Source organism: Anabas testudineus, chromosome 4, assembly GCF_900324465.2.
Source record: "Anabas testudineus chromosome 4, fAnaTes1.2, whole genome shotgun sequence".
In the NCBI taxonomy this organism is placed as follows: Eukaryota; Metazoa; Chordata; class Actinopteri; order Anabantiformes; family Anabantidae; genus Anabas; species Anabas testudineus.
In genome coordinates, this window is record NC_046613.1 from 16,664,093 (window position 1) to 16,677,175 (window position 13,083).

At 41.2% G+C, this 13,083-nt stretch overlaps 1 protein-coding gene across 7 annotated transcripts in view; it reads right to left on the reverse strand.

Moving 5' to 3' along the window:
* The window catches only part of ptprsa (protein tyrosine phosphatase receptor type Sa), a 194,313-nt gene that overhangs the window by 142,976 nt on the left and 38,254 nt on the right, over positions 1-13,083 (reverse strand). For 6 of the 7 annotated variants that reach the window (XM_026344828.1, XM_026344826.1, XM_026344823.1 and 3 more), the window contains exon 1: positions 9,021-9,437. The exons of the other annotated variant lie outside the window; for it this stretch is intronic. The gene's annotated coding sequence lies outside the window, so the exon portion shown is untranslated. Of the gene's footprint in view, positions 1-9,020; positions 9,438-13,083 lie in introns of those variants that run through there. 7 annotated transcript variants of the gene reach the window in all.

Genomic DNA, 13,083 nt, shown 5'->3' on the forward strand with positions numbered 1-13,083 from the left:
CCTGTGTTTTAAGTCCTAACTCCACCCTGTTGAGACTACAGATTGGGGGCTGTAAAACGACAAATGTCACAGGGGCTGCCTTGAGGGGGGAGGATGAATTTATCTCCACACACCCACCCGTTCCAGTAACAAAAAAGACTAAAACACAGCAGTAGACACAGTCTTGCCAGGTTTCAAGACTTCAGCTTTGTGGTCCCATTTTTACTTTGTGACACATCTATGTACAGTAGACTAACTTATAATGAGCATGCAAATACTGCAGATGGTGCTTTTTAGTCAAGGACACTCACTGTGCATTGCTGTGGTCAAACACTGAAATATATTAATTCTTACCACCAGTTACCCCGTTTGTCTGAGAAACAAAAACATTTAATTGTATTATATACTGTGCATTTTGCAATGGTACTTGGTTCAGTCAAATAAGATTCTCTCTCTGATTATTGACATTATTCTCTTCTAGTTGGTGCCATTAGGCTACAAGCATAATTGGAGCAGTGGTGGCCCCCCACTTCCGTTTGTGTCAACACTATCTCCCTAGATCAACGGCAAAAAGACAACCTAACAACCTTATTTATTTTCCTTATAAAAATCCTCCTACTTTGCTCTATTCTGCTTGGCCATTTCCCTCTTTCATCGGAAAAACAGGTGACTTCTCACAGTTTAAACTTCATACAGAATGGATTTAAACAACACTGTCAAAATGTGCAGATATTGGCTCAGAATTTGCTTTTGCAAAGATAATTAAGACTAAATAGTTTAAAGACAAGTTCTCAATTTCTTCCCATGTGTTGTTGAATTGGATTTCTGTCTTTTTTTTTTTTTTTTGGCCAGAATGATCAACTACGTGAGACAGTTGAGAGAATTTCAAAAATACTTTAAATCAATTGGCACATGTCAAATTAGTCCAAGAACATGAAATACTGATTTAACTGGGTAACAGTGACACTCTCACAGCAGGGGGTTGATGAGAGTCCATAATAACCCTGCTGACATGCTGTTCTGGAAAACTAGTCTGAGACATCCAATTAGCTGACCTACTGTCTAGTGACCAACTGGTCAAACAACTGGTAAATCAGTCACTATTTAAATAACTTGAAAGGTGTCTATATCTTGTAAAGCAATTGACTTAGACACAAGTGTCCTCCTCTTGTCCAAAATAAAAGTAAATGCAGACTTCTAAAGTATTATTATGCCATGGATTTAATATATGTATAAACAAAAGGGGGAAAACAGAAAAGGGGGTAGCCACCCTACTTCTGGTGCTAATCTCACCAACCATAGCTGATATCTCTGATTGCTGTTGTCATTCTTTAACCAGCCCCCAAAATCTTTATGTCAGGATTATCTTCTCTAATACAGAGACAAAATAGTTATTTAGGGGCCAGCCACTGTGCTACAGTGCATTTGAAATTGTTCTGATTATTTATATTCTTCTTCTGCTTTAGATTATTTTGATCTCAGTAAATAAAAAATTAAAAACCGAGAAAAAGAGAAAAAATAAATAGTCTGGCCCTGTGTGTGGGATGGGGTCTTAGCTGCAGTTCAGTCCTTTGTAGTATAATGTATACACACAACCACATATTGTACAGCAGTTTTATGTGCATTTTCATCCAAAAAAACAAATGTCAGAGAAACAACTACATCTTCAACTGCCCACTCTGCTTTACATCAGCTGGAATACAGTGGAGAGTGACTGTCTCCATTTACATACAAATGTCACCTTCTATCTTCCCAGGGACTGGGGAAGGTTTTACTCTCTTCATTGTGATGCGCTTGACAAACCTTTCTTTCCCACTGCGAGACAAACTTGTGATGCGCAGTAAGAAAGTGAGAGGAAACTCAATGCATTTTGCCCCTGGTCCCTTCTCTCTGTATTCTTTCTCTTTTACGCGCCACTGATACGCTGTAATTTGTGTCTCCAGACTGGAGTACATAGGCTTTGTTTCCATTTCACTGAAAGATGAGGCAGTGTGCTGTTTAAAAAGGCGCTCAGGCTGCCGGAGTTAATTACTGAGGAGGCCTTGTGATTGGGTTTTTCAATAGTGGATTTGTGTTGTGGAGGGGAAATTATTAATACAAAACTGACTATTTCAGTGGGCCAGTGTGTAAACATAGAAGGAAAACTGACAATAACACAAAAAAAATTATGTGACGAGAATCTAGAAGTAGCAGAGATGATAGTGTCATCTGCATAAAAACAGCCATCAATGACTCACAAAGTCCAAATGGGTAATGCTGCTTATATTCCCAGAGATTCACAGGCAGCCATTTTCTGTAGTTAAATGCCCCACATAGTGAATCCGCACCATCTCTCATAAACCAGGACGTGTATCCCCTGATGCATAGGGATGAACAATCAGCCTGACAGGCAGGTAGTTACTCCTTCTTAACCCCAGCTAACGGTGAGTGATGCAACAGAACAGCAGGCCCCCTCCCATTCCTCCTTCTCCTATTTCCTTCTCTTACAGTCTCCTCTCATCTCTGCACCCTTCCTCTCCCAAGGCTCCTATTTCTTGCACACTCCCTGTCTTCATTATTCTCTTCCCTCTCTTTATCCTCTCCATCTCGTTTCTGTACTCCTATTCACTGGCTCCCTCTCTTTCACCCTCTCAATATCTCTCCTACCCAGAGGCCCATGTTTCCTTTCTTGCATTACACACAATTACTTCCATCCATCAATTATATGCCTACTCCTCTTTAGCTAACCCACTTCCCTCTCTCTGCTCTATGACAACAACCCCCACTATCCTGCATACACATCTTTCTTTGCCACCCCCATGTCTCACCTCCCACCCCTTGGGGCAGCTGAGTCTACCTCCCCACACTCTTGTCCTCTTTCCCCTTCTTCCCTTTTCTCTTAGCCCAAAGCTCACCCCTCCTGTAGCTCTCTCTCATACCAGATGTCCCTAAAGTTTGGGTGAGGGTTTTCATGTGTGGAGAGGGGTGGAAAAAAGAATAGGGTGGTGGGCTGGGGCAAAGTGAATGGGTGTGAGTGGGGGATGATCAGAATGGGCTGAGCAATCTTGCCCTAGGCTTTCTGTGTGCACACAATAGGTAGCATCACAAAAAGCCCCTCACCTCTTTTAAAAATAACAATTTCACTCTAAGGCAACAACCTGGGAAAGTCTATGTTAATTAATTAATTAATTAGAATTGGTTACTGGACTGTGATATTTTGAGGATATTATGAAGGTTACACACTGCTCTGTATAAAAATATTACTATGTGCTTCTACTTCATAGTAACTATTGAACTATCTTTGTTTTAAGTAGTAGTTCATATACATGGGTACCTTTAATGGGTACCTTTAAAGTTAAATTCATTTTTTTCATGACAGATTCTGGAATTGCTAGTGTCACATTATCTTTTCATAAAATAAATAAATAAATGCTGTAAATAGCCACTTGTTTGTTGTAGTGTTTAAAAGTTAATCACCAAGACTAAGAAATTGTGCATGTACAAAAAAAAAAAAAATCTTTGCATCCTCCTTCACTTCATACAGATTGTTCAACAGGCTGGTGTTGACCATCTAACAGACTGCAAGAACGGCATTGCAACCTGTTCGAACCCTTCAAGCGTGAGAATGGGGGTCTTTATCCCCACGCCACCACACCCACGTGTCTGGGTCCGCACAGGGGTCAAGCTGCCACAACGGAGTGCAGCCCTTCCTACCAGACCTATATTACAAAAAAAGAGGAGGAGGCAGACGCCCCAAGGGGAACCTCTGTGCATCAATCTGTGGGGGCCAGCTGGTAATCACACTTAACATAGGAACAGCCCAAGAGCAAGCATCAGGAGACGTCCAATGGAGATGCAGACATCCAGACAGGAACAGACTCGCCCATTTGATTCTTGTCCTCGTGGACAAGTGTTAAGTGTTAATTACTTCCTATCATGAAATACCAGCTCACATTAACTCCATAACCATAAAGCAGATAGGATCAGGGCCACAGGGAAAGGAGAGTGAATGGTTGTTTGTGTGAATACTCTGTGTTTAGAATAGTTTCCTCTCTGGCTTTAACAAACTATGAACTATGTTTGTTCATGTGTGTTATATCTTGAGGGAGGCAGACTAGAGTGAATGAGGGAGTACCAGGCATCAACAGAAGATCTGCGCCTGCTCATCGTCAAAAGCAGATTACTGTCATTTCATCAGAAGGAGGTGGTGCGAATCATTTTTGTAAAGCCTGGAGGTACCAAGGGAATAGATAGTAGGCTGGGGAGCTGACAGTGTGTCGATGTATCCACCATGGTTTTACCAGATATTCTGGCAGGGATTGTTTTATTTTTCTGATCAGTGATTACCACTGTATGTAACAACATGTTTTAATGTTACAGATGTACAATGGTGAAGTTAGGTGCCCATGTCATATATAGTCAGAGACCCAACACTTGAAGTGAACGTGGCTTTGCATGCTGGCTGGCAGTGAAATGTCCAGGTTTTAGTCTCACAAATCTGCTTCATTCTCCAGAGTTTCTTTTCAATGCTAAACCAACTGATATCAGGCGCTGTAGAACTTAACGTAACTGGTCATCTCTTCCTACGCACTTCTACACAGACCGAGTACGCTATCTCCCCCACACTCTCAGGTGAGCTGCTACTGCTCCGCTGTCTCGCACAAGTGTCTATATAAATGTCAGGATCCAGTTAGTGTCAAAGATAGGTAGACGGAGAAAGTACAGACAGAGGGGTGGACAAGAGAGAAAACAAGCAGAACGTTAATAAACTATAAAACAAAGTTAAACTTAATGATAAAGACAAACAGACAGAAAAACACTGAAGGGGTATGACAGTTAGCCAAGTTGCAATGTGGATACTCATCCAGCAATAGATCAATCTGCAGAGTTCACTGCCCTGTCCTATCTGGTCACTGCATCTCAACCTGCTCCATTTATGCCCAAACCATTGCTCGTTTGTTCTGGAGCACTGACCTTTTGAGTTCAGGGGAGTTTGTGTGCAAATATGACTTTTGGATGCTGCTAGGAGGGTCTTGGCTGTTTCTCAACTCCAACAAAGTCTGCTGAGGACAGAGATACCTATTTTAGACCCAAGGCAACCAGCAGGGGAGTTTGAGTGAGTGGTCAATAATTCCTCTGCCAGCCACCAGTTTCGTGTTTCTCCCCCTATGACCAGAGTGAAAATCTAGGTCTGTAGAGTGAAAAGGACACATCGGCCCTTGGAAGTTTAACCTTGATGATGTTTTAAATGGTAATGACTTCTATTCTGGTTTTCCTCTTTGGCCAATTAAGCAACTTCCTGACAAGTGTAAGAATTCTGGGATTAAAGGCCCTGGGGGTGTAAATTCAAAAAGGAGACTACAAATTAACTCCCTAAACTGGAGGGGTCCTCAATGGCCACTGCCCTTCTTGTTTCCCAACCATCCCTGAACTTCTGCTTCACTGACCACACCTGATGCAGGTCATCAGCCATGGGTAGGGCAGGGATAGTTGGAAAACATGTAGGATAGTGGCCCTCAAGGACCAGGATCGCCCAACCCTGTTTTAAATCATGCAGTGGTTAGCACTCCTAAATGAACCAGACAACAAGAAACTTTAATTATCTCTCATGGCTTCCTCTAAATCACAGTACTCAACACAGCACAGTACTCAACACAGCACAAGACGTTTTGTGTTTTCATACAGAAAGCCAGAATGTGAAGGTAAACAAAAACTGAAGGAAGGCAGAAATGTTTCTGGGTAAATCCAACTTGCAGAGGCTTGCACTGACAAAGGTCAAAATATGACTAGTTTCCAAATTCAAAAACAGATATCCACCCTATCTGCAATCCTATGCAAACAACAAATGCCCAGAACATGGAGCTATGAAATACATACAGTGCAATTCGCTGCACAGGACAAAGCTAATAAAATGACATAAGCACCAAGATGAGAAGCTTTCCATCAAGGCGTTCAATTGAAATTTTGCTGCTCTAAAGACTGGTATGGTAATAACAACGCCATACAGCATACATACTCTCAGACACAAAGGGACATGCGGGATATGTGGAAATGTGGTGAACTAATAAAAGAGCTACTCTGAAGCATGAAATATATTTAATATTATTTAACTGTGTAACACTAGCTGCCTGATCTATGAGGTTAATGCAAATAAAGTCATCATGTTGACTTTTATTCTATTAAGTTGTCACATGCTACTTCCATTGAGTGTTTCCTTAACCTGGCTATGTAGCAATAAAAGAAATGTGAATGACAATAAATGGCTAATCCACAAATCAAAGAGTAGAGGAGGGAACGCTTTACAAGATACACTGCCTCCTGTTTTCACAGCCAGACTAATTGCACCTCGTGTCGCTGGAAGAGCACTGATTTAGCACTTGGAGCAAATTAAAATGAATAAACACAATTAGCTGTGAGTGCAACAGCGCCGCTGCACAGCGAACATTTCTCTCTGCAACGATAGTCACTTCAGAGCAGCTGTTATTAACTGTGTGGTTGCATCAAGGGCGATGTGACTAATTGCAAAGCACTTGATGCCACCGAAATGCTCGTAATTTCAAACTGAATGAAATGAACATGGCACAGGGTGGTATAATAAGTTGACGCATAAAAATATGCGTCAATGTGAAATTTTAGGCCTAAAAGCCTTGAACAAATGGGCAGGCATATACGTCCAGTAAATGGTTTGTTGGTTGTTTCATGTTTTAGTCTCATTATAATTAGTAAACATTTTATATCCTTTAGTTGGACCATGACGAACAGTGATTGAAAAGTAAAAAAAAAAAATCAGACTTCAAGAGTTTATCTCTGCAAACGGCAGAGAAATGTCTCACTGTCAGTTTCAGAGCAGCATCTGGCAAATCTCTAACAGCAAAAAGCTCTTAAAGTATCAACAGATCTGTTTGCTTTGCCTCAATAAAAATCTATTATCACCCAGTAGCCCAAAGCACAAACACTACATGACACAGTAGGAAAGATGACAACCTCTGAACTCTTTTAAACACTCACAAGTAAAATACACGATTTTGAATCGCTTTCAGTCTGCTAGGCCCGTAGCCACCTAGAATCTCCCTCTCCTCTTTGCTTTGATCTTGTCAAAAATAGAGAGAATACACCCTACTGTCGAGGTAGGGGAAATAAAAGAAAACAGCTCAGAAAATAATAATTGAAAAGGAAATGAATTTCAAAACCCTGAGGAGGACACATCTCCAAGACCCCCATACTTGGGGGAAAAACATCATATCCGGGGCACAATTCAATTAGCTTTTCTCCGAAGTCTACAGAAAGAAGCTCCAGGGAGAAATCAAAAGTTTTGCCCAATAAAAGAAGTTTCCGACGATGTAATGCTCTCACTGCCCTCTCCGCCTCCAACTATTCATTACCACTGTTTACAAGCTTGCCACTCACAAATGCATCGATCTGCATGCTCCAAAAACAAACAAACAAATAAATAAATAAGGAAAACCGAATAAAACACCTTGCTGATGCCGTCATCACAGACATGCCGGTCACGCTTAGCCGACTGTGCCCAGCAGCTTATCCTTGGCATTTTCAATTCCTTTCGTCTTTCTTGCCCACTTATTTGACAGTGATCAGGGGTGATAAATTGTTCAATTAAAGCCTCATTAAGAATCCAGAATGCACAGCCTCTTGGTATATGTGTTGTCCAATTACTCTGAAGGACAAGACTCCTTCTTGCTACTGACAATCAACATGTGACTCTCATCGGAAGACAAATGAGTTTATTTATACAAGCTAGCAGGCTGATTGAACACTGGAGCGACTGAATACTGGAAGACGGATGAGCTGGAGTTACAAAATAGGTAAAACGTGAATTTCCTTTACAAATGGAAACATTGAGAAGATGTCAGTAAAGGGGGCTTTAGCAACATGCAACTCCAAACATATTCATCCACCACCAGGTTGGAAAACACTGACCAAGAACAACAAATAAAACTAAACAGGTAACTCAAACTGAATTCCTCATCCTTACGTCTCTGGTCATGACCTCTGAACTCTCTTAATGTCAAGATATTCCTGTGTTTTTTCCCTAATTCAAGACAAAAACAGCAGCGTTTGAACTCGTCTGAACACCAAGCCACAGCAAATGAAATGCATCACTAATCTTTTTTTGGCTTGCAGTTGCTGTTGGGGCGGGAGGATGGAGGTGGGGGGTGGTAGCGGGGTGTAAGTTGCCTGGGGAAGATTTAGCCTTAAATGTTCTGATAAAATTAAGACCCATTACAATTCAGATTGGACTCACTTGACTTACTGTAGCCTGCCTTAACAAAGAAGCAGAAGAAGAAGAAGAAGCGGGGGGAAAAAGCAGAACCACAGCCTGGGGCTACGTCTAAACTTTCCAACACAATCAGACAAAACTTACTTCTCAAGGCAGAAGGCTACCCTTAAGAAAAAAGAAGCACTGCTAAAATATTCAAAAGGATATTGAAATAACTTGCAGACGCTCTTTGTAGCACACGGATAACAAAAGAGCTCCATTCAACTTTGATATTCGAGACACAAAGCCTACTACTAATACTAATACTACTACTACTACATACTACAGAAACACTTGTATTTACTATCTGTGATGTACACGCACACAGTACAGACAACCCCCCAGATATTAATTACTTTTTTTTTTTTTAAGTTATTTCCTATTTTAACATTCATATGAAGGTTTGCACATCACAGCTGAATGTGGCCACCAGATAAGAGTGAAGCTTTTGAAATGGAATAGGAAAAATCTGAGGTTGTCTCCACGGGGGGTCCAGCATGACAAAGTTTGTGCATTAAGGATCAATGGCTATGGATCCTTTTATAAACACAGAAAACACCTTAAAACACACACACACACAAACACACACAATACACTTTCCCCCTCCAAGCACACTGCAGTAGCAAGTTAACGTTAAACAAAACGATGCAGCATTATAACACAGTTCAGACAACACTCGTACTCACTTCATGATAGAATTAACCTGCCCTGTGCGCTTTTCTCACGCGTTTTTTGCAGTTTGCAATAATAAAAATAATAAAAAATACAACTTTTACGCACTTACTTTCCCAACGTGAGTCTAACCCCCTGCTTGGCTTACGAGGGACAGCTCTTAAAATCCGTATTCTTAGAGCTGAGCAGTCGAAGCTCCTCAGAAAAACTGTAACTTTGCATCCCCGACAGCACCAGGAAAAAAACAAACAAACAAACAAACAAAGAAACAAACAAATAAAACGCCGTATTCCACAGATCTGGAAGGGAACTCACTTGTTAACGGAGGGAGCGCGGATAATAAAACCCCATTATTCCCCGTGCGTCCTTATTCCCAGTCGCTCCAAAAGCGGGATCTCCGCCGTGGAAGAGAAATAAAATCGACTCTAATAATCCGGATCTCCAAATGTTGCCTCCCTCTGCTCGCTGGTGACGCTCGTTATCTCCGCGTCCCAGGTTTGGATTCCTTTCTTCTAAACCCACCTCGTACTGACTGGGGGGTGGGGAGACAGGAGACAGGAGTCACATACCCCCCCCCCCCTCTTTTCTCCCTCCTTCTATAGCAGGAGAAAAATACGGAACCCTCTGCTGCGTTCACTGTCGCCTCATAAATTCCGCCTCTCAGTTTCTCGTGAATCGTAAATCGTGCTACTTGGTGCGTTCAAGCGCGTTTGGTCGGAAATCACAGCACAACGTGGCCTGTAGCGCTTTATTGTTTTATAAATCTTTACTGCTGCGAAAGGATGATGTGAAAATATACATTGGTGCACAGAACTGTGTGATATTTCACTGATTGGGGATGTATTTCTTCTTTTTTCAGTGTCTTCTTAAGTTTGTGCACTTTTACTCACCACTGTTGAGACCAAGCAGTTGTTTAAAATTGCATTTTAAAAGCTAAAAACAGACCTATTTCAAAACAAATCAGTGGTAAAACATTTAATCTATGAAAACATATTTTGCATGAGATACATGATGCAAGTAAAACTAAGTTTATAATATAAGAATAAGAATCAAGAAGAATTGTTGGGAGACAATGTTCAATTGCAAATTGGAATATAGTATGAAAACTGATGCTATGTATGTATTAAATCATCTCTTCACATGCTCAGATAACTTAGACATACTTTTAGATAACTTAATTATGTTTAGTGCAGATTAGGTGGCATCGTGATTAAACTCATCAACAGAATAAAGTGTAAATCCTGAATCCTCTGCTGGAACAAACAAGCATTCTTCTGTGTGGCATTATCACAATTTAGAAAATGACTTCACTTTAATGAATAAATGATTTTAATTTCAGTGGCCACTCTTCCATAAGCTGTCACGTTTGTCCTTGTTATTATTTAAATATGTTTTTATAAATTAAATGAACATAAATGTTCATTTAAAAACAAAATTTAAGTGATAATAAAAAAAAAAAGTTAATGTGCTACAAAAAGCAACAAGAACAAAACAAAACAATCAACTCTAATAAAAACAGGTCTTGCTCTAGTGATCGCTCGCTCATACGTCACAATCAAATAAACTATTATTTATTCAACAACTTTCAGTGAGAGTCTTCACCCTTCACCGTACGGCTTTCACTTGAGGTGGGATCTGAACGTGAGTTTAGCCAATCACGCTGGGTTTGAGCTGGCAAAGCTATTTTCATTGGCTTACGGGATTTGAATTTGAATAGAGGCAGCTGGCGTCCACTCTGTCCAGCAGGGAGGTGAGACACAGACCAGAAACACATCAATCGACTGACCCGACAGTCGGTCACCACCGGGCAGCACTGAGCACAGTTTGCTTTGCTTTTTGAGATTATATTCAAATCTCGACTCCGTCTCAGGCAGGAGTGAAAGTGAATTGGGAATTACCTACATGCCACTAAAAAAATAAAATAAAACTCTGTCCTCCAGCTCAGTTACAAGTGCTCAGCTGAAAAATGCTGGGTACATCAACTTCCTGGAGTGTTATGGACCAAGGTGTATGATGGAAAATTGAAGGAAATGAGACTGAATTAGCCATTCGTAGCAATGTGCTCACAGTTTGTGAGGAGCGTAGCAACAAATGGAGAAAGAGTAGAAATATATATTTGGTGTAACTTTTCAAGCCATGCAGGCAGCATTGGCTGGGAACAGGCACGTTTAAAAAAAAGACCCATCTTTGCTGTGTCTTTGGCAGAGAGCCACCCTGAGCCACAAGCAATCCTCCACTGCCCTCTCTCTGCTCTTTGTTTAAAACCCAGCGTGACGTGTAGAAGAAGTGTAAAGGGGTGCGGGGGGTGGTATAATCAATTTAGCTGCTGAGTGAAAAACACGCGTTTATGTTACGTAGATTTTTTTTTTTTTCCTTGGCCTCTTATTCACACTACAGCCTCTTATTTAATCAAGCCGGTAAATCTTTGCAGCAACAGAGAGCTCTCACCACGATTCCCCTGGTGGCGTGAGCCTTAACATGGTAAATTTCACTCGGGTAGGGAAATGCTCTCAGTGGCAGAGGCTAGTGCTTTGGAAGGATAAAAAGAGCACTTACTGCCTGACATGTGCAATCCATAACGGAATAATGAGACTTCTCCACGCTAGGAGCTCTCTTCCCCTCCTCTCCCTCTCCACTTTTTGTTTTCCTTGTGAGTGTTCATAAACGCCATGTAAAGTCAGAGAGCAGAAGATGTGGCGAGTGCTCGAGGAAACGAGTTTAATCGTTCCTGAATCGTGTAACAGCATGTACTGTGCAAAGACACTCCAAACGACCAGTGAACCTTGTTGAAACTACTGGCCTCCTTCTGTCAGCTGTTGTGCTTTCAAGTGAAGGTGATCTCCTCCTTACTCTCTCCGTATCACCGTTGTCTAACGGGAAACACTAATATGAAAGAATTTCACTTCATACAGAAGTGAAATTCAGTAGTTGATTTTTAAATGACATGAAACTCACTTAGCATCGGGATCATTTAAATAACAATATAGTGCAAATGCACATGAAACATATTCAGAATGGAGATCTGCTGGTATCATTAAGGGTTTTTACACTAGTTAGAAAAACATATGCAGTATATTCTGCCAGCTGGAGTTATAATCTAAGTAAATCACGTAGCCACACTATAGAACAATTGCTTTACTTTATAGTTTTTCCACAAAAAGCCACAAAACATGGAGTACACAATTAGCTTTTTTATGCAAATACTTAAAAAAAGAACTATGCCACAATAAAAGAGGGTCAGAGGAGCCTCGTTAGAAAAAAGTTGAGAAAAATAGAGTTTAGCTTAACCGGCAACAATAAAACAGTAACAAACTTGTAAACACACCCAAATTTTTTTTTTAATTCGTCCAGTCCATATTTTCAGCCATACTTGTAATTATTCCGTGCCCCCTGTCCTGCTTGTTACATCTTTCCTTATTGTCTCGCTGCTTCCTTCTGTTCATCTATGTCACCCCTAGGGGTTGAGGCACAATCACCTCCAACAGCAGCGGGCCATCGCTCACTCTGTCCCTGGAGGCGACAGCCCACTTACTGCCAGCTCGCGCTGAAATAGAGGACATTTCATCACCCCACCGAAAACACAATTAAAAACACGCGTCAGTCTGCCGTCCTCGAGTGCCACCACCCCCCCATCACCCGTTTAGTTACTTTGCGGCTACCCCACCCTCTTGGATATTTACTCTTCCTGTGATTGAGTGTTTGTCAGTAAGTTACATTGGAAATTGCTATGTGGTGTTTTAGTGCAAGCAAGACACTCGGACAAAGTGACCAGTGCTTAACGCTCCTCTGTCTGAGACATTTGCTGTCTTTGGTGGACATGCAGCTTCAACATTTAGCTGATGAGTGGCTCGTGCTCTGGGTAAGAGTCAGGTTTCTCTCCCTAAATACCAAAATGGTGCATAGATGTTTGCTTAATATGTTCACAAAATGCACACACATAAACACACACACACACACACACACACACACACACACACACACACACACACACACACACACAGGTTGACGCCTATTAGAGTGCAATGATGTGCCCCTGGACAGGTTTCATTGCAGCTCAGTAGGGACATTAACTGGAATGTTAGTGAGTCTGCATGCATCTGAAAAAATCCATTCTGTCATTTAATGCATCCTGGTATGATTAAGTGATATGAGTCTCACTTAACTAATCTAACAAT